Source organism: Podarcis cretensis, assembly GCF_951804945.1.
Source record: "Podarcis cretensis genome assembly, chromosome: 6".
Taxonomy (NCBI): Eukaryota; Metazoa; Chordata; class Lepidosauria; order Squamata; family Lacertidae; genus Podarcis; species Podarcis cretensis.
In genome coordinates this window covers 76,859,428-76,886,223 of record NC_137175.1, presented here as the reverse complement: position 1 = coordinate 76,886,223, position 26,796 = coordinate 76,859,428, and the positions used below count along the sequence as shown (strand labels likewise).

The 26,796-nt window shown below is 44.6% G+C and overlaps 1 long non-coding RNA gene across 1 annotated transcript in view; it reads left to right on the top strand.

Moving 5' to 3' along the window:
• The first annotated feature begins 221 nt into the window (after positions 1 to 221).
• Positions 222 to 26,796, top strand: part of LOC307218926 — a 48,437-nt gene continuing 21,862 nt past the window's right edge. The window contains exon 1 of the long non-coding RNA XR_013840146.1: positions 222 to 482. This is a non-coding gene — a long non-coding RNA (uncharacterized lncRNA). The remainder of the gene's footprint in view (positions 483 to 26,796) is intronic.

Sequence of the window (26,796 nt, the reverse complement as noted above, 5' to 3'; positions counted from 1 at the left end):
GCAGAGAGGAATCTGTCAGAGATGGGTGGCAAGGGGTTGGGGGCCAGTACACAGGAACCAGAGCAGAGGCATAGGGAGAAGCAGGAGGGTTGCTCTAGGAGGCTGAGGCCCCAAGGCCCCATAGCCCAGGTCCCTAGCTGGCCAGGTGGGGCTCGCTATCTCTGGGAGGAGGGGTGTGAGCAGACTGAGAACAGGTGAGGGTCACTTGCCTCATCAAGCCCAGGTGCTGCAATCAGCAGGCAAAACAGCAAAGGGAAGCAAAGCTAAAGGGCTGTGTTTGCTCAACTGCCCACATTGACAGACCTTGATTTGGCTGTTCCTGGACTGTGCTTCAGGTTTGACTCTGCACTGTATCCTGACAGCTGGACTTCAGAGCTGGCTATTTGGATTGACCCTGGACTGCATTTCTTCACCTTTGGACTTTGCTTGTGTGGATTGGACCCCCCCCCCGACTTTGAATTTTGGACTTGACTTGCCTCAAGGTAGGCCAGGAGTTCAGGACAGAGGTGTTTATTTTGTATTGCTTAAAAACCTATCTTTCACTGGGTTTTCTGCCATTTTTAAAGCTACTTTTAGCTACTTTATGGTATATTTGTAAATTCCCTTGAAATGCATGCAAAAGGCAACTCTTTAACAATGATGACAACAATAATTAATATACCTGGGTTTGGTGCCCACTGATATTTATTTCTTTCCATTTTGTTATTTGGTGTGGGCCTCTTTTTGGTTGAATGAAACCATCCTATTGCAAGCAAATTTACCCTTATATGATATATGCTCGGAAGGCCTTCACCTCCTGATATTGCTGTATTATCCCTCTCATCACTGTCCATGCTATCGGGCTCTTAGGGGCTGAAGTCCCAATTATGCCTAGAGGGCACCAGACCGATGAAGACTTTTCTTGCATTGTAGTGATGATTCAGGATGGGGGTAGGATCAGAACCTAGGGAGCATTGGATCGTTCATCGTGGTTGATTTTTGGTGTACTATTTACTAGATGCTCAGTTTTGGATTTGGCTAATCCAGTCCAAAACCTGTTATTTGCAACTGCCGATGCTTTTAGTGGAAGGTTTGACTTCTGGTTACTAGAAATCCACTGCTATTTGCAGAATCTGTGCATCAAAAACATTTTTTTTTTTAACAAATGCCATTGTGGCCGGATATATTAATTTCTCTGCCTTTACTTCCTAATATAACATTGTCAGAACGAGGCTTCCTGCACTCTTAAGCCAGTCGCCATGGCAACTGCATTGTTCACCTGCGATCGGCAGGCACAAGCTGTTGGAACCTGAGAGCTAGCCAGGATGAGTCACGCTTCTTCCCCATTGATGGTGGAACAGGTGTGCTTCCTATACATCTGCGGGAGCCTATAGCATAAGGGGAATGCACTTCGCTTACGTGAAGTATGGCAATAGCATGTTGATGGTGCCTTGGCTTCTCTACAAATGCATGATTCTCAAAATATAAGGGGAATGGAAGGCACTGGGAAGTTGCAAGTGAGAGAGGTGGAACTGTGTTTGTGTGGAGAAGGTGGATGGAGACTAGTTGTTCTCCCTCTGTCATAACACTAGAACCCTGGGTCATGCAATGAAGCTGTATTTTGGGAGACAAAGGGGCAGGGGAAAAGTATTTCTTTGCACAGCCCATGGTTACAGCAGATGTACTGCTGGCCTCCAACATAGGTGGTTTTGAGAGAGAATTGGGAAAATTCATGGAAGAAAAAGCTACCAGTCAAGATGGTTGTTGCCCTGCCTCTACTATTTGAGGCTGTTAAGGATTGAAAAACCTGTTGCTGAGGATCGCAAGTGGGAAAGTGCTGTTTTGCTCATGCCCTCCTTCTGTGTGTCTGTTATGTACTAAGCTTGGATCCTAGAACAATAGGCAAGTAGGATCCTAGAATGCAACAACTGATTGGCTTGCAGGAAATGACCAATTAGGCTCCAGGGGGAATTTAATCAGCCTATTAGGCTGGTAAGATCGTAGAATGCAACAACTGATTGGCCTGCAGGAAAAGACCAATCAGGCTCCAGGAGGGAAGCCGAATCAGCCAATCAGATGGGACTCATTGTGTAATGTATATAAAAGCCTGAGTTTGGGGGGGGGGTGCAATTCAATCATTGATTTACAATAAAGTTGCAATAAAGAGCATGAAATCAGTACAGGACTCGAAGTATATTTCAGTGTCCCAAACAGGCATCTGGTTAGTCACTATGAGAACAGGATACTGGACTGGATGTGCCTTTGCCCTCATCCAGCTGGGTACTTTGTATGTTCTTATGTAAACTGTCTCTTGATCGCTCTCCATGAATCCCTGCTTTTGTGATCGGCTCAGAATTAAAGCAGTTTTGTTGCATTTGCTTAACAGAATAGCTGCTAGAGAAAGGATGGGTTAACCTCAGGCTCGGAGGTCAAATGTGGAAGTCTATTCAGGAATGCCATTATGTGCCCTAGACCAGGGACACAACTTGCCTTGTAAAATTACCAGATCTCTGGTGCTTTTCATGTTCAAGTTCTGAAATCTATTCACTGGATTACAGCCGTTGCTTTGAGCTGGGCCACATTCTCACAATTCATTGAAAGCAGTAGTTTGTTCTGGCTGCTGAGAGTAGTTAGGGACCCCTCTTCCTCTCACAGGGCTACAATTTCCAGAGTTCCCTGTGAAAAGGGATTGATTGATAAATTACCCACCCCTAAAATAAACCCAATTCTGTGTGTGCGAATAACCTCCCTGCTACAACATTTAATTACAATTTTAATGGCGAGCTGGACACAACACTAAACCCCCGGGACACCCAAATGGAATTCAGACCTTTGTGTATCCTATAGCTTGTAATGAAATACAACTCGCCAATAAGAAACAAATGCTCAGGTTTGGCAAAAATGTGAAATTTATTTCCCGGAGCCGTTATTGAGATTATTACACAGGGACATGCCCCCATGCTGCTAAAAGCAGAAGAGTGACAGCTATCTACCTGCACTGGGTATTTCTAGGTGCAAAAACTGCTTTTAACTGAATGCAAACTTCAAAGTGGAATGTTTCTGCTAGCACTAAAATGATAATTAGTGCTAGCAAAATATGAATGGGTCCCCCACACCTATATTATGCTGGTTAGCTTCCTTGCCGTTATGTTGCTGCCTTTGCTCTTACAAACTCCCCCCTCCCCGTGCTTAGCTTGACATTGTGAATTCTTGACTACAGGTCAAGCAAAGAGGAGAGACAGAATGATCTATGATGGAAAGATGTTCAAAACTGATTGCTACAGGTTGCTCTGAAAATGTAGCACGCTGTCCTTGACATGAAATACCCCCCCCCCCTTGCTTTTATTATAGTTCTCATTTCAGTGTCACTGTTTACACTTCTGATGCAAGCCTTCACCTCCACATTCATTCAGGGAGTGGAGAGGCAAAGCCCTTTTCTTTTGTATTATTTTAATAAAGGAAAAGCGGGAGCTTGGTGACTCATCCAAAAAGCTGCCGTTGAGTGAGCTCCCTGGCCGTGTAGATAACTTTGGCTGAAAAGGAAAGCTGGAATATTAGTGGTTAAAAGAGTGGGAAGAGAACCCCGATAACTAGCCTACCCCTCTCCCTCCCTACCACTCTTCGTGTCAAGGTGGTCTCCCTGGCACGGTATGGAGGTTGTCCCATTAACATCAATGTCAGCGCTTTCGATTCCAAGGACATTTATTTGCAAGCCAGTTCTACTGAAGTCAAGAACATGAGTGGGGTGTGAATGTGCCCATAAACAAGCTAATGGTGTGAAGTGTTGCAAGACCTCCCACCAGAATTTTGCAGCCAGAAAAGACTAGCCTGTATTATGATGGAGAATGGCTGTAGCTCCATGATTCCTTTCTATGCCCAGTTTCAATCCCTGGCATTTCCCTTAGCTGGGCTGAGGCTAGTGTTAGTTTCTGTTTGCCACTGAGCAGCTGCTTAGAGTCACAAGGCTCTGTTTACATTCCAGAGACAGTCCAGGCTGTTGGAAGTCTCACGGGAATGGGAGACGGATGTGACGTTACTGGTTTCCTGTCCCTTTGTTCCTTTGTTGTTTGGTTGCTCTCTGCTCTCATAGAAAGAGGATGTATTTTCCTTAGCTGTCTGTGTAGCTTAGTAATAAATCATAGCATGTAGCCATAAATCTCATCACTTCCATGTGCTGTTTTGGATTCTCTGCTGAATGGGATGTGCCTGAGGCCTTATCAGAGGCTCAGGTCGTCAATCACATCGGAGGGCGATTCCGGAAGATGAGCTTTATCAGCTTGGCCGAGCGGAGATCCCGACAGCTACTGCCTCAGGCAGTGGAAGCCCAAGAGGCAGCAGCACCACAGGTGCAGGCAAATTAGGCTGAGATCTCACCCCAAATTGGCACTCATGCTGGCACCGCTTCTCCAGCAGCAGCAGAGATGGCAGGGCAAGTGGCAGGCAGGGGTGACAACTTGAATAAAATATTGAGGGGGCTTGGGTAAGCCCCACCCCCACATCACAAGACATGGTGCATGCAGACCATTGGAATGCCATCAACTTTGGGGGGTCCTGCCCTCTCAAATATTTTATTGGGGGGGGGGAGTGAAGGGACCTTGGCCTCTGTCTCTAGGTAGGGCTGGGAATGTCCCCTGCCTGAAACCCAGTGTAAACAATACTGAGTCAGATGGACCCCTAAGTATAAAACAACTTCCTGTGCTGTTTTAAGGTTTCTCCTGTCCCATAAGGTCCTTTAATCCCCACACCCAGCACTGTATTTTTAACAGCACACATGTATGGGGGTCAGCAAAAGAGGTTTGAAGACAGTCTCAAGGCAAATCTAAAAAAAAGTAGTATAAACACCGACAATTGGGAAACACTGGCCTGCGAGCACTCCAACTGGAGAACAGCCTTTACTGAAGGTGTCATGGGATTTGAAGACATTCAAACTCAGGACGCAAAGGAGAAACGTGCTAAGAGGAAGGCACACTTGGCAAATCCACGCCGTGAACAACTCCTACCCGGAAACCAATGTCCCCACTGTGGAAGGACGTGTGGATCCAGAATTGGCCTCCACAGTCACTTATGGACTCATTGTTAAAACCGTGTTTATGGAAGACAATCTTACTCGGCTTTGAGTGATCTCCAAAGAAGAAAGCAGATGTATGTGCCTTGATTGTCCTCAATCCAGAGCTCCTGCAGAGTCCCTGCACAGGTATGCTGCACCAGTCACTTTCCTGAGAGCCAGTGTGCTGTAGCGGTTAGAGTGCTGGGATCAGGGAGATCCAGGGAGAACCAGGTTCAAATTCCCCCCCTCTCCCCCAGAGATGGCTTTGCATATCTTCTGGAAAACCTGGGGTTCATCTGAGCCTGCTGATACCTCCCACTTGTGTGTGGACATCGCAGTTGGGCTGCCAAGGGATCCACACTCGGAGAATGAATGTGCCACTGGTATATATAGGATGAGCAGCTGCAGCAGAAAGTTCAATGTCAACTTCCACCCCACATATGCATCTATCTAGCTTTCTAGGACTGTGGCCAATGGGGCTTCTGCCAGCGTGGTTTCCAGCAGTAAAGGAGATTATTGCAATCCATTCAATTCATTTTATTTTTATTTTTTTTGCAAGGTGAGAGGAATCTAGGGAGTGCTCTCTATTGACCAAGTATCTTCAGTTAGCGAACTATTTCATATTGCCATGTAGCTGGCAATGCAGATCTTCGCCGTTTCCCTATGAAAACGAACCGGAGCTCCGGCAAAGTGAAATTTCAGCTTGTTGATCCTGTCAAACCTGCTTCTGATATACGGCAGGAAAGATGAGCCCTGATAAGAGCAGGTGAACTTGTTCATCCGAAAGTCAGCTTTAAAATTAAAACCGGGTGAGTGGCGGCAACATATTCTTCCTGACCCCATGCCAGGCAAAAGAGAAGGGAAGGAAGGAAATCTCCACTGCCTTCAATGGCTGTAATGAAAGCTGAATTGTTCCCCCACTCTTTGAATGCCCTAAAATAATTTCTTGGTTAATTTTAGGCCTCTTATTTTGACTGTGAAAGCAAGCCATCCCTCCCACCCCTCCGTCATACCATTAATAGGGTCAGTCTGTGTGCTGCTGGTGGTTACCATGCCTTCAGTTGTGTGGAATCCTAACAACCATTATAATTTGTTTCTAAACAGATCAAGAGCTATTTACCAGCTCAATGTTTTGTGCACAGCTGGGTGCCTGGCAAATGTCCAATACCCATTAACATTTAAAAAATTAGTCCCATAATGCATCTTTTCTATGGCTTGAGGAGTATACACACTGACACATGTTGGGAACCAATTAGACTTGCACCACCATTATGCTGGCTGCATTCAATGTCTCTGTAAATGAGGGCTAATTTAGTTGCCAGAATGGTCCATCTTGAAGGCACACAAATGACCTTCGGCTTCCAGGGGGCTAAGAGAACACACAAGGGGGGGCAAGAATGCTAATTTCCTCCCCCCAATTCCACTTCGGAAGCAGAAGCGTGGGTGCACTTGGTGGGCTGATCACTGCACATTAGCCAGAAGCCCATCAAATGTTGGAAATGTCTGCTGTGGTCATAAAGAGGGGCTGTCAGTGAGTAGATCAGTCAGCCCTACCTTCCTAGTGGATTGCCCAACTTTTCTTTCCCTTGGCCCCCTGATTCCTTTCTCTGGTCTGCAATGTTGCCACCAGTCTGTTTCGAAGGACAATGGGGTACACCTCTGGGTGTGAAATCAAACTGCTGGAGAATCACAGCACCTGCTGTGGCTGCAGAAACTGGTAACTGGCAACTACTGCCTCCTGTGTTGTTTTTGCTGCATTAGCAGCATCAAAGAAAACTCTCTAAGGCACAGACCTAGACAGTGCATGGAGGTCCTGGTCCAGATGACAAGACCCCCTGTCGGCCTTGCTGATGAGGTCCAAAGTAAAGCAGAGCCAGTGCCAGATTTACGTATAAGCTAAACAAGCTATAGCTTAGGGCCCCACTGTCTTGGGGCCCCCCAAAAAAATTAAAGGAAAAACAACCTCAATGTACATTTCCAAAATATAAGATAAAAAAATAAATAAAATAAAACCTACATACCTATTAGGTCCATAAATTACCATATAGCATATATTCAACACAAAAACCAGCGGCAATTTATTGTTGACAAAGGACAGCTGGACATATAAATCCGGCCCTGAGCAGAGCAATACATTTGGTACCAGCTTGGCAGCAGGAATTGCCGGAAGGAGGTGTGCAAAGCGCCATCCAACCGTCATAGAGACTCCACTCCAGATTTTTGTAGGGTTTACTCCTGAGCCTTTAATTCTCCAGACGATGTCCCGCAAGGCAGCAGGTACAAATTTTATCTTGGGGTTTACTCCTAAAGCTTTTCTCACGAATGAGTTTAGTCTCAAGGGAGCGGAGGTTTAGGATCAGTGTTTTTCTCCTCCTAGATGGGCTACCTTCCCAGACTAAGGGGCCACATCTGCCCCTCTGTCTGCATACATGCCATACATTGTAAGCACATGGCTTCATCTTGAGGTAAAATTAAAAAGCAAAATAAACCCTGCAAGTCTTTGTGGGCTTCTTCTGAAGTCAACAGTTTGTTTAGAGAATAATATTTTGAAGAATAAGAAGAGGTAATTTAAGCATGTTAACAGAGAAATGTATCCCTTCTGCTTAATTGGTTAGTCTCCTACTAAGAAATAGCTCCTCAGAGGTCAGTTATTCTTCAGGGATCTCTTGAACAAAAAGAAAAAAAAAATTGCCTTGATTTTCTCTTGAATGTGGAACTTGTGACACAGTGTGTACTGAGAAAATGAAAACAAAAAACCCCTCAAAGATAATCATTCTTTTTAAAAATTACTCCTGATATGTACTGTGATGAGTTCCCTCTAATTGCAACTTTATTTGTTTATTTATTTATTTAGAAACCCTGCTACAATCCAATATCATCAGCCTCACAAAGGATCTCTAAGCCCTACAATATTTGGGATTTGAAAATGCAGGCAAGAAAAATCTCATGAAAGAAAAACAAACTGTGGTATTTCTCAGGTGCCCAGAACACTGAAAGAAACACTATTTGATCTGGTGGGGAAAGACATTGAGTGTTTGAGTTCAAACAAAACTACCACACACTAAATATGTGGGAAACGCCATGAAAATGTCACTTGTGAGTGAATACTACATGAACACATGCCTGTGTTCTTGGTACATCCCATGCAGTTCAGTGGGAGGAGATATTTTGGGTGGCTGAGGAAAATTGTGCATATTTTGCTAGGTTATTTGTGTATGTGTTTTAAATAAAAGGAATTGTGGCAGGAGGGACCGTAAACACTAGTCAGACTTGGAGGCTTGGTGCAGGAGATAAGGATCCCTGTCAGCTGTCTGTGGTGCAGCAAGCTTAAGAGTGTTGCTCTCATTTTTTTTGTATTTTGATTGTTACTCACCCTGGGATCTAATGATAGACAGGAGGGTGTTGTTGGAGAATATTGTCATTGTTAAGTGATATACAACATTAGTCGTTCTCAAAGTTGACCTATTGAAACCCATAGGCTTCAAATTGTGTTTTATGTTACACACCAAAATCAGACTCTTTGTAGTAATGAAAGCGACGGGAAAGTGTTCTGGGGAGTGTAGAATAACAATTGTTTGCGGCAACTTCGTATAACCTCCCCACAAACAAACAACGATGAATGATTGATAGCAGCTCCTCTTGAAGTAACTTGTAAGCTGAGGGTTTTTCCTCTCTTCCCCCCATCTGAGGGAAAGCTGTTGTAACTTTAAAATGCTATTCCCTCTTTTGCTATGCCCTGATGAGGCCTAAGAGTCTTCTCCTCTCCCTGGCTGTGGGGCAGTAGCAATGGGGTGCCCTCTTGCACAGAAGACAGTTCTGTGAAATCTCACATGAAATTTCAGGTGGGGAGAGCTAAACATACACCTGCGCCTGAGACTCCTCCGCTGTGAAACTCTCTGGCAAGTTGGGTATTTTCATGTATCTACATGGTTCTGCTCCTGGTCTTCCACATAACCTGTGGAAACAGGGCCAAATTGTAATGTAAAGGAGGATGGATGGGATGCTTGAGTAAGAGAAGGAAATATGAATGTAGTCCATGTAAGAAAAGGTGGTAGTCATGCAGTGCTCTGCAGCCTTGCCTCTTCATTTAAATAATCTGGATAATTAAAAAATGTGAGCTATGAGCAAGTCCAGTTCTGGGACTGAACACTGTGGGTTACTGGCCAGGCAAGTAGGCAACAGGGATGGTGTGCGTGTGTGTTTGAACGAAGGCCTATATTTTCCAGAAAGCAACATTTGCTCCAAGACCAGATTCTGTATGAAAAACTGCAGATAATTATTTGGGACAAGGAAGCAAGTGTACATATATCTTGGAAGCCAAGGGGAGTGGTGGTTAGCCAAGGGATTCAGACTCCTGTTGGGCAATGTTGGCTGCTGGAGTTGGGCACCTGGAAGCCACACTTTCGAAATGTCATCAGTGGTTTAAGAATATCACATTATGTCCACAAGCAGATTGCATATTCTTCAGCAATATCGTTTTTTTGGCTTTCAAACGATGCCTGGTTTTCAGACATCCAAAAACGCTTGATTGCATGGCTTACTTTCAGAAATGGCAAGTTGAGGAGAATGAGTTAATCAAACGGCACAAGGGGAAACTTGAAATTCTCATCATGCAAACATTCAGGCGGTGAGAGAAGGCAGTGATGCTGAAGTGCAATGGTCGTACGCCAATGATTCTCACGTGGAGCAGTGGGCTAATGCTTGAAGTAGCATGCAAGGCTCGTGTGGAGAGCCAGTGTGGTGTAGTGGTTAAGAGCGGTAGACTCATAATCTGGTGAACCGGGTTCGCTTCCCCGCTCCTCCACATGCAGCTGCTGGGCGACCTTGGGCCAGTCACACTTCTCTGAAGTCTCTCAGTCTCACTCACCTCACAGAGTGTTTGTTGTGGGGGAGAAAGGGAAAGGAGAATGTTAGCTGCTTTGAGACTCCTGAAGGGGAGTGAAAGGTGGGATATCAAATCCAAACTCTTCTTCTGGAATCAAGGTTTTGGCTGTGGGGTCCGGGTCCCCACCTTAATGTGCATGGCCTGTCTAGGCATTGGAAACATTGCTTAAGTGTTAGTAGTAGTACTAATAATTATAATTTATTATTTATATGCCACCCATTTAACTGGGTTGCCACTCTGTGTGACTTTCCAAAAATTTAGACACATTAAACACAGCAAAACATCAAACATTAAAAACTTCCCTGTACAGGGGTGCTTTCAGATATCTTATAAAAGTCAGGCAGTTGTTTCTTTGACATCTGGTGGGAGGGCGTTCCACAGGGCTGGCGCCACTACCGAGAAGGCCTCTGCCTGGTTCCCTGTAACCTCACTTCTTGCAGTGAGGGAACCGCCAGAAGGCCCTCGGAGCTGGACCTCAGTGTCCCGACTGAACAATGAGGGTGGAGATGCTCCTTCAGGTATACAGTGTATTTTTAATGGATATGAAACACACACATTATTGAAATTATCTCAACAATGAAAATGGCATGGAGAGATAAATACTATGGTTATATTTATCATCCCAGTATTGAATAGATAGGTCCCATGCTTCACGAAGCTTTTCTACTAATTGGCATCTCCTTGTCAATAAGTATCCAATAATCTTTTTGAACTGCTGAACTGGGGCCCTCGCATATATGACCTTCTAATGAAAGAAAGCAAAATGATAGCAATGGCCATTTATACCAGAGGTAATTGCTATCATTTTCTTCTTCTATGAGAAAGTCATATGTGTTAGGGCCTCAGTCCAGCTCAAATTAGTTATGACTAATGGCACAATACTGTGCATGTTTACACAGAAGCAAATTCCATTATTTACAGTGATGCTGCCTCCCAGATAAGTATCCCCAGGGTTGCAGCCTAGATAGCAGTTAAAGACTTAAGTCTGCTGTGATTAATCATAGAATCATAGAGTTGGGAGGGACTCCAAGGGTCATCTAGTCCAACCCCCAACAATGCAGGAATCTCAGCCACAGCATCCAATGACAGGTGGCCATCCAACCTCTGCCTATAAACCTCCAAGGAAGGAGAGTCCGCCACCTCTCATGGGAGTCTGTTCCACTGCCTAGTTTCACTGGGACTTTGTCATGATGTCTAGCCATAGATGGAGTAGGGTTTTGTGTTTAACTCGCTTTCCAGGCAGCAGGCGTAGCCACCCTAGCAGAACAAAGCAAGCCAATTTTAATTTTCACCACTAGATCTCCAAATAGAATTGTTCCTGGATCCATGGTTTCATGATTCCACTTGAATACATGCACTCCAGTTCACCGTGTGTAAAACAGCACTTATTTGTTTTTTTTTTTAAAAGGTTGTTTATTTGAAATGCAACAGCCAACATCACATCAATAGTTATATACGAAAGCTTGGGCGTCCCAGACTGGCTTACTGATTTTGAGGCTATCAAGATTGTTTGAGTTGGCCCCAGTGAAGTAGAATGGTGACATTTGGTCTGTCTCTATAGTCAAAAAAGCACTTGTGTCTAGTATTCTAGGCAGTTTATGAATAGCAACAAGACCTTTGCCTTCTTGAATGACTATTCAGTGTTTTTAAATCGCAAGAAATTCTCATGGGGTCTAGGCTGACTGCTGCTTTAATGTGGGGAGTTGGGCAGAGTTGTACAGATAAAACATTTGATAGTGCTGTATTAGGGTATAACTTGTGAACCTTTAATTGGGATTCAAAGTTCAGTACCAATAAATCACGTTGATTTTAATGGGAAAGTTAAGCATGCACTCTCTCTCCTGTAGTAGAAACTGACAAAACTTAAAGATGTTTCCATTTAGCTGGATTGCTGTCTCTGTAAACCTCAACTTTCAGAATCTCAAAGCATGAGTTTCCTTCCATGAAATGCGACAGTGGTGGAAGACAATATTTATTTTAAAAGTGCATTCCACTTCACAATAATCACCACAGAACTTTTAGGAACAGAATAATCAGTGTTGTAGTTGTTTGTTGTAGACTGTCCCCCCCCCCCCCGGAAAACCAAAGAAGTGTATTACTTTTTAAAGTGCATTTTTTTTAGTGAAATTCAACACATGGGTTGCAAGGTTTTGTTTATTTTTGGCGTGGACTTCCATTCACGCTACAGTAGTACCTCTGGTTGCGAACGGGATCTGTTCCGGAGCCCTGTTCGCAACATGAGCAGAACGTGTGCGCGTGTGCGGGTCGCGATTCGCCGCTTCTGCGCATGCGCGTGATGTCATTTTGAGTGTCTGCGCATGCGCGAGCGGCAAAACCCGGAAGTAACCCTTTCCGGTACTTCCAGGTCGCTGCGGGACGCAACCTGAAAAGATTTAACCTGAAGCCAACGTAACAAGAGGTATGACTGTACTTGTAGCCTTGGAATTTGGATAGATTTTTCTTAACTGTTGCAACTCAAAAGATAATCCTATATGCCCTGTAGTTCTGAGCCAACTGGGAACATACTAAGTTCAGTGAACCTCAGATGCAAAAGGGAAAAGGTTTAGGAGGACAAAGCAATTGAAATCCGCCTGGGTAACCTTATCATGAAGCAGCTTGCCTCTCTGCCTATGTGTCCCATTCAAAGAGCAGGCACAATAGCAAGAACTCATATGGAATTTGTAAAGTTCACTGCATTTCTGATTTTGGTCAACTGTTGCTTGCTTGCAGCCAATTGCACTATGCCACTGTGATTAAATTAGCACTTGAAAGGCTCTTTCTTAACTTCCCGGCTGATCAGAGGGTTGGGACACGCAGTTCCTGTAATCTTTTAAGAGGCCTGTGCTAGCAACTGCAGAGTGAACCGAGATCTCTTATGTCATGTTCAACATATGGGGATTCTTTGTAGTTCCTTGGTATCATCATTGTGTGAGGTGCTTGATGGACAGCGTGTTAACTACATGAAAGCTGACCCGTGCATAATGCCCAGTAAAGAACCAGAGTTCAACACTGTCATTGTGGGGGTTTTATTATTTATTTTTCCCCAAAAACCAAGTTCAGAGACACCATATCTGCCATTTTCACACAGGGCAAGGCTGCCCCAGAACTTTGCTCACAAATTGTTCAGCAGATGTGCTTTGCTGAAAGTTAGAGGTGAATAACAACAGAGGGGTGGTTGGGCGGGGAAAGTGAACCTTTTCCACTGACAGTAAGGAACAAGAAACAGCAGAAGGTTGACCAGACTTTTAAAACAGCACAGTGAGGCAGGTCAAGAGAGTCTGGTTGCCAGCAGTGTGATCAAATGCATTCCTTGCATCTAGCCTTTTCATAAGTTTTGAAGCATGGAAGAAACCTCCAGGGAAGTTCCCCTTAATACAGTGGTACCTCGGGTTACAGACGCTTCAGGTTACAGATGCGTCAGGTTACAGACTATGCTAACCCAGAAATAGTACCTCGGGTTAAGAACTTTGCTTCAGGATGAGAACAGAAGTCATGTGGCGGCAGCGGGAGGCCCTATTAGCTAAAGTGGTACTTCAGGTTAAGAGCAGTTTCAGGTTAAGAACGGACCTCTAGATCATAGCTGTCAACTTACAGATTTGAAAATAAGGGACCAGCAGCCAAAATAAGGGACCTGCAGCCTCACCTGTTCCAGGCACTCCAGTCTTCCTGTCCTCCCGCAGTCTGGTCAAACTCATGCTGGTAGCTTCGAGAACACTGTCCAACCAACTTTGTAACCAGAGGTTCAACTGAATAGAATCTGAATCACATGCACCACAAGGCCTATGCAGCCTCAACTTAAGATGGCTCCCCGGCCTGGCTCTGCACTGCAAAGTTTGCAGCAGCACGTGCAACAAAATGGCATCCAGCCTTCAAACCCCCCCTCAGCTTGCATTAACTAACCACACACAAGGCATGCAAGCTCCACCCCCCAGTCGTTCTTAGACTTCTTATTGGGTGAGCAACACAGCCAAGCAACACAGTTGGAAGCCTCCCTCCTCCCTGGCTGGCAGGGAGGGAGGGAGAGGAGCAGCTTCCTTTGAAATTTAAGGGACATCATTTAAGGGACATCCATCAATAAGGGACAGCAGCGGGACATGGCGCTGGAATAAGGGACTGTCCCTTCAAATAAGGGACACTTGACAGTTATGCTCTAGAACGAATTAAGTTCTTAACCCAAGGTACCACTGTATATACTCTCTCTCTCTCTCTCTCTCTCTCTCTCTCTCTCTCTCTTTCTTTGACGTTTCTATTTGATCTCATTGGAACCTCTGATTTGTCTTACAATTCCATTTCAGACAAAACTGATTCCAAAGAGTGTGTGAGTGATCTCGGTGGAGTTGCGGATCTGTTGAAATGTTCTTCGGAAGTTAATACTATTGTGTTCAACACATGTTATCCACCTGTCATGTTAGAGTCCTGTAGCCACATATCTAGGAATTAGCCCCATTGAACTCAATGGGGCTGACTTCTGAGTTGACATGTACTGTGCACTGTGGGTTTAGGATTGTAACCAAAGGCAGGCTCAGAAATAGCTACTTGCTTTGTGTTGGACTGACAGATATACAGGGAGTATGGCTAAGCTTTAGATAATTTGGGTCATGAGGTTTTTCACCCTTTGACCAGACAACATCAGGGACTGCTTATAGCTCTTTTCCTCCAAGCAGCAGAGCTTCCATGTGCAGTGTCTGTTGTCTGAAGCTCAGAGGCTACTTTGTTCTCCTACACCACCACCACAGGCGTCACAGATTGCCCTTATACATAATTGTAATAGGCTGCATCCTCCTTGAAGACACTGTGGATATTTAGTGTCTGTAGATATATGTTTAGTGGCCATAATCCAACCAAGAGTTAAGTGAAATCAATAAGCATCCTTCAGAATGGCAAGCATTAAATAGTATCTTAAGCAACGAAGTACTGAGATGATAAATTGGTGGTGGGGTGATTTTTAATGGATGGCACTAAGTTAAGGGACACTTTGTATGTTATGCTCTTTGGGGGTTACGTGTTGAGGTATGATGTAGTTGTAGTATAAAATGAAAAATATTTTTGTAAGAACAAGTGGGCAGTGTAGACTGGTTCTGCTCAGGGTTTCAACCACTCTGTTATATTATCTCTTCCTGCCCCCTCTCCCCCTAGCCAGTCAACATTCTGCGCTCATTGAGCATGCTCTGGCCTCCCTCCCTCCCTCCCTTCCTCCCTCCCTTCCTTCCTTCCTTCCTTCCTTCCTTCCTTTTTTGCACTTCTGCAAACCTTGAGGCTTCCCTGAGCATGCTGAAACTTCTCCTTTCTGCACAAATGGTCTTGTTCTGACTACATGATGGCAGAACACTTGGAAATTTGAGATTGCTATTGGTATATTTTTTTCAATATTTCCCCCCCCCCCAAAAAAAAAAATATCCACCATTCACTGCAAAAAAATGTATTATATTGAGCTTTTGGTACTATGTAAATGTATTTAAATTAAATATAAAAGAGTGATCAGTGGGAAGCATCCTTCTTTAATTGATTGACAATCTGGTACCCTCAAAATGTTGATGGATTCCAATTCCCATCAGCCCCAGCCAGCATGGCCTTTGGTTAGGAGAGCTGTAGTCCCAACATCTGGAGAAACTGATCTACACACAGAGAAAGAGAAGGAGCTTCCACATCCTTTTCTCTCTTTGTCCAATTTACTTAAAAATAAATATATATATATCAACTGAACTTCATGCTCAGGCTGTACTGAAGTCCTGCTTCTGCATTTATTAACATTTTAAAGAGTGTTATTAAAACAGCCCTGAAGAGAATAATCATAAAAGCATGTTTGGGAAGGATATGGGGATGGGGTGATGTGAGGGAAGAATTAAGATTGGCAGCATTTGTATTTGTACCCAGCATTGCCACCTCTTCTGCTTCATCCAATTACTGAGCTGTTTAGCTCTTCACATGGGCCATGTTTATTCCTTCCCTGTCCTCAGATATGAGCCTCATTAAGGCAAAATCTGACAAGTTCACACTCTGCCAAATGAGAACTCTGGAGTTGTTGCTCTATTTGGATACAGCATCAGGTCGTGGACTTTCAGTCAGATTTGAGAAGATGAACTGGCATAAAAATAATCTCTTAATGGTTCCCCTCTTCATATACTTGGAGAATTTAGGAAAAGCAAGTGGGGGGGGGGGGTTGCACATAAAGATTCCCAGGCTCCAGAGAGTCTAGCAACACAATGGGGAGGGGGGGAGATGGAAATCCTCCATGTCAGTCTGCCACAAAAGTATTTCAGTGACCTGGCAGTAAATTGCTACAGCAATTTTGTGACAAGTGTGGGAATGGATGCGCGAATGATTTGCTCTATATTCTTCACATTTCTGACATGCCGAAATGTCATGAGTAGCAAACAGCTACTAATACACTCTTTTGATAGTCAAAGATTCTATTGTTCCACCTCTGGTGTGCTTCGTTCTCCAGGAACGTCAGGGAAAGTGGTACACACAGCTTTCTGCTAGACCCTCAAAATGCTCAGCTACAGGGAGAGAGCTCACTTCTGGGTTCCCTTCCATCTCTTCACATCGCCACCAGTTAGTGTCCCCCCTGTACTTAACCCCTATTCCCTTCACAGAGATACTATTTGTCAGTCTCTCTTCCCAGGGAACTCTGGGAATTGTAGCCCTGAGAGAGGAATAGGGGTCTCCTAACAACCCCCAGCACACTTAACAAACTACACTTTCCAGGGGTGGGGGGTGGGGCGGAATCCATGACTGTCTGATGTGGTATGATCCTGCTTTAAATGTATAGTGCAGATGGGGCCTTTATCTGCTCTGCTATAGTTCTGTATTACATTTTATACTAATGGTGGGGTAGGAGAGCTGAAAATTATGTCAATATATCTCACATCTAGCAACCAATGCGCCCCTTTGGTTTCTGATAGTACATGGGTAGACAACTCTTTAAAAAGCCCCGGACACAAATTTCCATACCCCTCTAGTAGCTATGGTGGCTCATTTACCAGGAGTAATGTAGTTAGCATTAACTCAGGAAGTGTATACTCGATTCTGGCCAAACTAAGCCCCATAGGAGGTTCTAGGAAAACAAACAAAACTGGATCCATGGAGGATGAGGCTGTCTGCTGATGGGGGACACATGAGGAAATGGTGCTGTTGCACCAGTCATCTGGTTGGTGTCGGGAGCCAGAGTCAAGTGTAGGACAGCAATAAAAACACAGTGTAGGTGATGCTAACTCTTTATTCAAAGCAACCAAAACAGCCCAGGCCTAGTGATCCCAGGAACTCTTCCCAGTAGGTCTTGCCCCAATGAAGCAGCTGTGAGGACTGAAGGTGCCCTCTTCCCATAGCTGCCTAAGTCCCCCCCCCCAAGCAGTTGTATTCTTGGTCTGGGCACAACCAATCTCTGTCTGCCCTTTTCATTTCTCTGTGTGTTCCAGGAGACCAGAAGGGGAGGGGAGCTGTTCGCAGCAGGAGGGGGAGACCCCTTGGATTCTTCAGCCTCTTGTTTCATTGCTGAATCTTGGCCCCCTCCACCTCCAGCCTCCACTTCTGCTTCTGAGTCCGCACTGCTCTCTGCCCAAGCCTCTTCCTGCTCACTAAATCCTGTTGCCCCTTCAGTTTCCGGCACTACCTCCTCTCAGTCTGCTCCCTCTGACCACTCATCATTGTCCCACCACCAATCCCTGGCTTCTGAGCCTTCTTCTGGTTCCCCAGCTGCTGCCTCCCACCACTTCTCTGCATTCAGCCAGTCCATAATAGTTGGCCACGGTGAGGAGAAGATGATTGCCGACATAAGCCTTTGGCCTGATCCAGCAAAGCTCTTTCTATGTTCTTCTGAAAGTTTAGTGCAGTCACATATATCAACTTGTTTAATACAGCAGGTGTATTTGAACCATGCTGATTTTGCATCTGTGCATCTCTACAAGCTCCTTTCCACATTAATTATAGTGATAATAGCCTCATGTCCTCTTCAGCGCTGCTGCTGCTGTTCCTGGTCCACATCAGAGCCTTTGTAACGTGTACCAAAAAAAGAGAGAAAACAACACAGTGTCATCTCTGGGTTCCATCAGCATGCCTTAGCTGTATGGATGCTTTTGACTAGACAACTTATTAAAGGTCTCGGCAGAAGGCTGCTACTTCTATTTGTACTTCACATGCTTACCAATGCTGCGCACATTTATCTCTCCTAAACCTGTTCAGACATGACACAGAAAGTAAATGCTCTCTTTCATGTCACTAGGGATGGATGTCATCCCTTGAAATGTCTGCATTTTCAAGCAATGAATTCTGCATTACTGACACACAATAAAACTCCCACTCTGTTAAGGCTCAGTCACGTTGCTTGTCAACTCTCAAACTCAAATTGAGCAGAAGCACCTACAACTGGACAACTGACAATTCCCTTGAATTTGGTGTGTGTGTGTGGGGGGGGAAATCTCTTCTATTGATCTTAAAAGGGAGAAAGTGACAAGGTGTGAATTATTCCAACAGGAATGATCCAGGAGATAAACCAAGCTGGCCTGTTGGAGTTTAAGGAGATCTTAAATATTGGGATGGGTGAATTTGTCAATTCTGGTTTCTCTTAGGTTCTATATTTTCCAGTCGTACTGTGCAACTTGCCCCTTAAAGATAAATAATGTGGATCTCTGATTCCGCTAGAGACGGATGTGATATATTACACAACTTGGTTCTGAGCCTTGGTTTGTAGTGAATTAATCTGACAGAGTCTGGCTACATGTTACACTCACCCCTTGACAAGTTAGTTGCATTGTAGAGTCGAGCTCTGCCTGTTGAGACTTCTGAAGCATTTCAGGCAGTAGACAGAGGGTTGATGATAGGTAAACACACAGACAAGTAGGAGATGCTACTTTCCCCTTCCATTGTTAATCTCTGCCTTTTCTTTCTGCTAAATGGCTAATTCCCCTCCTCTCAACATCTAAGAAAAATGACCCACCAAGCAGAGAGAGATCAGGTCTATATAGTGTGTAAACACACATACATACACACACACATACATTTGTGGCATAAATTCACCTTGTGCATCAAGCTGTGATGAAACTTCAAGACGTTTTGTCTTCTGACCACATCATAAAAGCTGCCACAGCCTGTGCATATGGGTTCTGCCCTCAGTCTCCTCAGGCTTAATGTTTTGCAGAGCTGAAGATGGATTCACAAGACCTTAGTCAGCTGAAATTCCCATTGAGTGTCTGCTCTCATAGAGCCACTGCCTTGCATGCCAGCGGTACCTGTCAATTGAAGGCAAAGCTTACATGCGACAATCACAATGTGAACTGCTCATGTGAATCCAGCCTTAGCAAAATATCCTACGCACTTTCCTCCCTACTGATGCTGCCTCTTTGCTTGTGAGTGTCCAGCATTTTACAAACTGGCAGTGTGTGCAGAATATCGTGCAGCGAGAGCTGAAACAATTCCAAATCGTCATGTTTTCTCCTCCCCCTCTTTCTTTCTTTCTTTCTTTCTCTCTCTCTCCCCCCTTTCTTCTTGTTAATTTTGACAGCCACTCCCATTATATTCGCTTTGAAAGGTATGAGAGTTGGCAGGACGCCAGTGTTGCGGTTCCTTAGATAGCACAGCCAAAAATAAAATAAAATTAAAAAATATCTTGTGCTTTTGCTACCCATTTCCCACTCTTTGCTCCCACCATTTTCCCTTTCTATGAAGAGAAGGGATCCAGAAATTCGTGGCTAATTAAAATGTTGCAGTTACAGTTCTTCATAATGCTAGCTCTGATATTTATATAGAGTCCCCCTATTTAGCTTCAACAGCTAATAAGCTAAGATAGAGCGTAGCTGTCAGCACACACACAGAAAGTCGTAAGAAACTTCATTGAGCTTGCTTTAAATGGCTATGCACCCCGGTATCTCTCTTACAACCATGCTTGCTGGGTCTTCGCTGAATGTCCTGATGCACAAACTGGGTTTATCTGCCATTTCTCCATCAATTATTGAGGCATTGTTGGTAATTATGTGGAGATGCCTTAATTCCCTGGCGAACTAGAAAAGGATAGCGGACCAAACCCAAGTGGTTTCAACTGTGGACAAAAAAGAGTTTTGTAGAGGTCTCCAGATATTGCTGGACTACAATTCCCATCACCCTTGGCCATTGGTCAGGCTACCTGAGGCTGATGGGAATTGGAGTCCAACAGCACCTGAAGGGCCTCAGGTTAGCCGTCCCTGCTTAGAGAATATATGCCTAAAACCTTCCTGAATCTTGAATGTAGTGTCAGTAGAACAGCACCTGCTCTGGAGAGTGTGTGAATATAGGAAAGCACTGTTTCAGGTGGGTGGCAATGAGAAGCAAGGCTTTCTCTTTGGTGGCCCCCTTCCTATGAAGCAAAACCTTTCTGGCTAACCAAAACAACAACAACCAGTCAGCCAACCATTCTCTGGCCTCTGGGCCATATTTGACCCGTTGATACCTCTCTCTTGTGTGTGGATGGTGCAGGTTTGACAACGTAAGGCTAATAGAAAACAATATAATATATATGTTTTATTATTCCCCTTTGGAAAAAAAACACACACCAAACAAATAAGGTTTTTGTGTTAATAAATTTCTGCCATGAACATCCTGAGGAGCAAGAGGGGGGAAGTAAGCAAAGCTAGATCTTGTTGGGTCCCATCCCCCCCCCTGTATTTTATACTTTTTGCTTTCTGCTAGTGAAATAGAATATAGGCTTCACTAGACTTTTCTTCAGCCATATCAGCTGCCTTTAACTCCCTAGGAGAAAAATCATCCACCTTATCTAAAATAGCTGGTCGATGATACAAGCCATTTTTAAACGCTGGGAGTCTCTCCCCCTGCCCCCGCCTCCATGTCTCAGGTAAAGTTTACAATTCGGTAAATAATGTGGGAGGGTTTCAACCTGGGCTTTCTGACAAGGGCAGAGGCGTATGGATTTATCCAGACCTTTAAAGCTGCCAATAAGAACATTTAGAGTTTATCACAGAAAACCGTAGTCTCATGAAAAGGGATTAGATAAGGGCATAATGCTAGGAGCAAAGTCGAGTTTGAGATTCTGACAGGCCCCTCTTGTGTAAGATCACCCCATGCTGAAGATGCGGGGGGAAACCAAGCATCCTTGAACAGCCATTCTAACTGGGATGAGGGTCAGGTCAGGAAAGAGTGATGAAAGCCAGAGCATACAAGGATGGCTGAGTCTCTTCGGTGTGAGCCACAGGCTTGGCAGACAGTGCCTCACTGAAGAATTAGATCATGAATGGTGGGGATATAATTATTTATTTATACCCTATCTCCCCCTCTGATTGGCCTTTGCTGAAGCGCTTGGCGCTTTGGCTACTGCTGAAGGGACTGCATACTTTTCAACATTTCTTCGATGAAAATAGGGATATCCTATTTAATAATAAGGGACGCGGGTGGCGCTGTGGGTTAAACCACAGAGCCTAGGACTTACCGATCAGAAGGTCGGCGGTTCGAATCCCCACGACAGGGTGAGCTCCCGTTGCTCGGTCCCTGCTCCTGCCAACCTAGCAGTTTGAAAGCACATCAAAGTGCAAGTAGATTAATAGGTACCGCTCCAGCGGGAAGGTAAACGGTGTTTCGGTGCACTGCTCTGGTTTGCCAGAAGCGGCTTAGTCATGCTGGCCACATGACACGGAAGCTGTACGCTGGCTCCCTCGACCAATAAAGCGAGATGAGCGCTGCAACCCCAGAGTCGGTCATGACTGGACCTAATGGTCAGGGGTTCCTTTACCTTTACCTATTTAATAATAATAGTAATAATAATAATAGTAATAATAATAGTAATAGTAGTAGTAGTAGTAGTAATAATAATAATAATAATAATAATAATAATAATAATAATATATTTATACCCACCCATCTGAATGGGTTGCCCCAGCTGCTCTGGGAGACTTTCAATATATATAAAGACATAAAAAAAACATTAAAATAACTATAAATCTGAAGGCAGCCCCATATAGATAAGTTACCTCTTCGGCTTGGGGGGTCGCATAACTGACTGTAGTCTTAGCTACCGTGAGGTGGCCGCCTCAGGCAGCATATGCTAGTAGGAATCCCAGCCCCCTGATTGTTTGCCACTATTTAAGTATGATTCAACTGCCACTGGAGTCAGCTTCTGTCTGTGGAAATTGAAGGGTGCCATCTTGATCTTTGCCTCAGGCAGCAAAATGTCTTGGGCCGGCCTGTCGGAGGCCACTGGAAACACCATGAAAGACATTTTACATTTATTTTTAAAGAAAGGACAATAGGATATAAATGAAATAAAAATTGCCTTTTGAATGTGTGGGTATAGAGGGGCAGAGGCCTTTCCAGCAACAGAAGCAGCTGTTTCCTCGTCTCCAAAACGCTCCAGAGACAAACCTAGACAGCATCATAAAAGCAGAGACACCACCTTGCCAACAAAGGTCCGTATAGTAAAAGTTATGGTTTCCCTAGTAGTGATGTATGGAAGTGAGAGCTGGACCATAAAGAAGGCTGACTGCTGCAGAATTGATGCTTTTGAATTCTGGTGCTGGAGGAGACTCTTGAGAGTCCCATGGGCTGCAAGAAGCTCAAACCTATCCATTCTTAAGGAAATCAGCCTTGAATGCTCACTGGAAGGACAGATCCTGAAGCTGAGGCTCCAGTACTTTGGCCACCTCATGAGAAGAGAAGGGGACGACAGAGGATGAGATGGCTGGACAGTGTTCTCAAAGCTACGAACATGAGTTTGACCAAACTGCGGGAGGCAGTGGAAGACAGGAGTGCCTGGCGTGCTCTGGTCCATGGGGTCACGAAGAGTCGGACATGACTAAACGACTAAACAACAACAGGCTGGTCACCAGAATGAACTCTGCTGCCAATAGGCCAAGTAATGGGTCATAAATGGGATACCAAAGATGGTAGCTATTTGTACCCATTCATTGCTCATTACATTTGCTTCAGAATGAGGGACAATGGACCCCAACAAGCACATTTGGCTTACATGTTAAAAATGCATTCTGAAATAAATTCACACCTCTGAAACCCTCATTAACCCATTCCTACATGTATCCTAGGGACGGCATGTCACTCTACTAGTGCAAAACATTTAGATATTCCACCACTTGGGGCTTCAGGATGTTGTTTTCAGGGAGAAATGATGCATAATTCAGCTGAATGGCAGTGTGCGAATGGCATTATTTATAAACCATGCATTTAAAACCCTCTAGTTCTTGGGACGCAGGTGGCGCTGTGGGTTAAAGCCTCAGCGCCTAGGGCTTGCCGATCGAAAGGTCAGCAGTTCGAATCCCTGCGGCGGGGTGCGCTCCCGCTGCTCGGTCCCAGCGCCTGCCAACCTAGCAGTTCGAAAGCACCTCCGGGTGCAAGTAGATAAATAGGGACCGCTTACCAGCGGGAAGGTAAACGGCGTTTCCGTGTGCGGCTCTGGCTCTGGCTCTGGCCAGAGCAGCGATGTCACGCTGGCCACGTGACCCGGAAGTGTCTCCGGACAGTGCTGGCCCCCGGCCTCTTAAGTGAGATGGGCGCACAACCCCAGAGTCTGTCAAGACTGGCCCGTACGGGCAGGGGTACCTTTACCTTTAGTTCTTGAGTAACAATGATGTAAATTAGGAATCTAGGTTTTTCCCCCTTAATACTGTCTCCTCTCACAAAATCAGCAGACAGAAATTCTAGCATTGCTCTCCAGTCAATAAGCAGCATGGGAGTTGGCTAGGAAGCATCTTGCAGTTTTTCTCGAGCTCTGCTGGAAAGACCAAATCTATATCTCAGGTAAGAATCAAAGGCAATCCCATGAGTCGGAGGAATGTTCTGTCTGCTACAGAAATCTTTGCTTGTCTTCTTAAATAGTTTTACAAACACTTTCTACACTGGGGGAAACCATTTCTCACAGCACCTGAATTTTCCCAATTAAAAATGTGAAAGTTGAGTGCTTTGACAACTGCACAAAATGAAGCATAGAGTCCAATGTGTGTATCCATCCCTGACACTCGAGGTAGGGTTTACCAATAAATATTGCAATAGAGCCTAGTCTTGTGAATGGACAGAATACATTAGGGCTGCCATACACCTGAAATTTTCTGGACATATCAGCAGCTAAATCAATTTGGTGAATTTGCAAAAAAAAGCTCAGCAACTTTGTCCCAAAACTTTTGTGGCTGGGTTTTCACTATTTGAATATGGCAACCCTAGAATACATGGTATGCATGGATAGAGTCACTCTCTCCAAAAGAACCAGTTTTGAAGCTTGAAATCCCTTGTCGTGATCTGTGGGCCATAGGCTGATAGGCTGATAGGCCAGGCACCCATTCATAGAAGACTGTGATCTGTCGCTTGTCACTCATGATTAGGTCACCCTGCATAGGACTTTCTATGAAGGTGGTCTGCCACTGCAGATTGCTGCTGCCTGATCTTTTGTGGCTTTCCACCTATCTTCACACACCCGCATCAGTTTGCTTCTGGCCTAATTCATGAATTCTGATTCTTTAGGGAACTCATAGCCCTTTGCATTTGATCTCCTAATGAGGCCCTGCTGAAACGTCCATGTTGTGTAGAGGCTATGTTGACCTCCATTAGAAGCAGAGGGAGTAGATCCAGTTATTTGGACTTAAGTCCCATAGAAAATAACTCGACAAGTTAGCCACAACTTTTCTGAAGTCCAATTGATTTGAATGGGAATGGAGTTCAAACTGTCTTAAGCTGGGTCTAAATGGGAGTAAAGCTCACCACTGAGCTAGATGGCCTGATTCAGTACAAGGCAGCTTAGCCTGGATCCAACCCAATATATTTTCTGGTGAGGCCCAGGTGCTTAGAATGCATTCATTGGGAGGGTCACACCTTATTTCGCAGGCAAATTAAGACTCTTTGTGCCTTTGGAAAAATAATCAAATTTACAGGATGGTTAGTCTCTGCTGTTTTATGATGATTCCCTCCCACCATTGATTTTGTTAGTGTTGATTTTAAATGTCTACACCACTTTGATCATGTTACTGGATAGCAGTTGGATCCACCTCAAAGTCCCTCTCTCCATAAGCTAGAATTGGTCAGGTGGCCACGAACAATTCTGGTAGGCCTCAAGTACTTGTGTTGATACTAAAGCTGTTTCCGTAACACCACACTCTGCCTTCTCCGCATTTTCCTATGTCCCTGGAGATACTCTCACAATGTGATGTTGTGGGATAATTAAGCTAAGCAAGAGCTTTGGGCAGGCTGTGATGGGTACCTGTTTTCCGAAAGAGCAGGAGATGGAAACCTTCAGAAGTCAATGGTCTCCAGCTGTGATGCTAATGAAGTAGACTGGGGTTGATTCACTGGAAGGCATATTGGGAAGAAACACAATGTGCGTCAGTGGCAACTGCCGAGTCATCTGGCTGAGTCATCTCCATACACAAACAACATGCAAAGGATTGCAACTGAAGTGGAAGCAATTCTTTCAAGTGGGCATTACTGATGTATTGGACCATGCGGAGCTAATTTTGGAGCCGGGACCAAGGAAACCTTTGAGAAAGTGGACAGCGTGTCCATGATCCTTAGGACCTGATTCTGCAGCCACTGAGAATGGGAGCTACAAGCTGGGAATTCTCTGGTTCCAAGCATGCTTTGGCCATAAACTCTCCTAACAAGGAGTTTCTTGAGCTGCTCCTTCCTTCTCCATTCACAAGATCGACAATAACATAGCCTTCCAAGTTGGATAAAGCATGTGCATGATCTAAAAAGTGGGGTGCATAGCTGTCAACCTTCCCTTTTTTGGCGGGAAATTCCCTTATTCCAGTGCCGTTTCCCACTGCTATCCCGGATTGTTAGATATCCTGTAGACTGTCCCCGGAACAGGTGAGGCTGCTGGTCCCTTATTTTCAAGGCTACTGATCCCTTATTTTCAAATCTGAAAGGTGACAGCTATATTGGGATGTGCAGCATAATGCTGGTATGTGAAGGGCTCCTTCCACATCTTTCCATTTGCTTTCCAGAGTTTTCTGCTCCTCCAAAAGTCATTCAGCATATGGTCATCCTCTGATCTCATTATGGGTTGGTTTGTTTTTCTTACATTTCTATCACACCTTTCTTCCAAGGAGCTCGATGTGGCGCATGATTTCCCCCTCTCTCAATTTTGTCTTCACAACAACCCTGTGAGGTCAGATAGGCTGAGAGACGGTGACTTGCTCAAGGTCACCCAGCAAGCTTCATGCCTGAGGATGGATCTGAACCCTGGTTCAGAACTTGAGCCACTAAGCCACGCTGGCCTACTATCACCCGGAGGGCCTTACAATAGGCAATCCCTCTCCTTCCTCATACAACCCATCTGTCACCATGATGGGCATTTTGCTGGGGGTGGGGGAGAGAATCTCCCATGAACTTAATGAAGCTTCTCTGACAAAAGTCTTTTGAGGATAGCAGTCCTTCTAATTATATGAAAAGCATTCACAGCTGTGAGTAATTTTTTTTTCTAATGAGACACCACCGAGATAATATAATATTTAGACATTGCATAAAATGCTGCTTCATAGGACTTCTGACAACTACACATCTCTCCACAAATAACACACTACCATTTCAGCATCTCCTAGACATCTCTGTATATCTTTTGTCCTCAATGTTGTGGACTGTTTGAATATATATATGGAATTCATTTGAGAGTCCTGTCCTGGAGGTATGGTAAATCTTTTAAGGCTTGAATTAGAAAGAAGAGGGAAGGAATTAATCAACAATTAATATATGGATGGCATGTCCAGTAAACAAGATTTTCTATAATGAGATTAGCCTCAGACAGGATAAACCACTTGATGAGTTCATAGAGGTCTGAGACAATCCTGAAATGATGGTGGAAAGAGGGGGGGGAAGTGTTGGGATAACTAGCAAAAACAAGACTCCTAAGCTGCAGTTCACTCACCTGGCAATAAGCCTCATCTGACTCATTTGGTCTTACTTC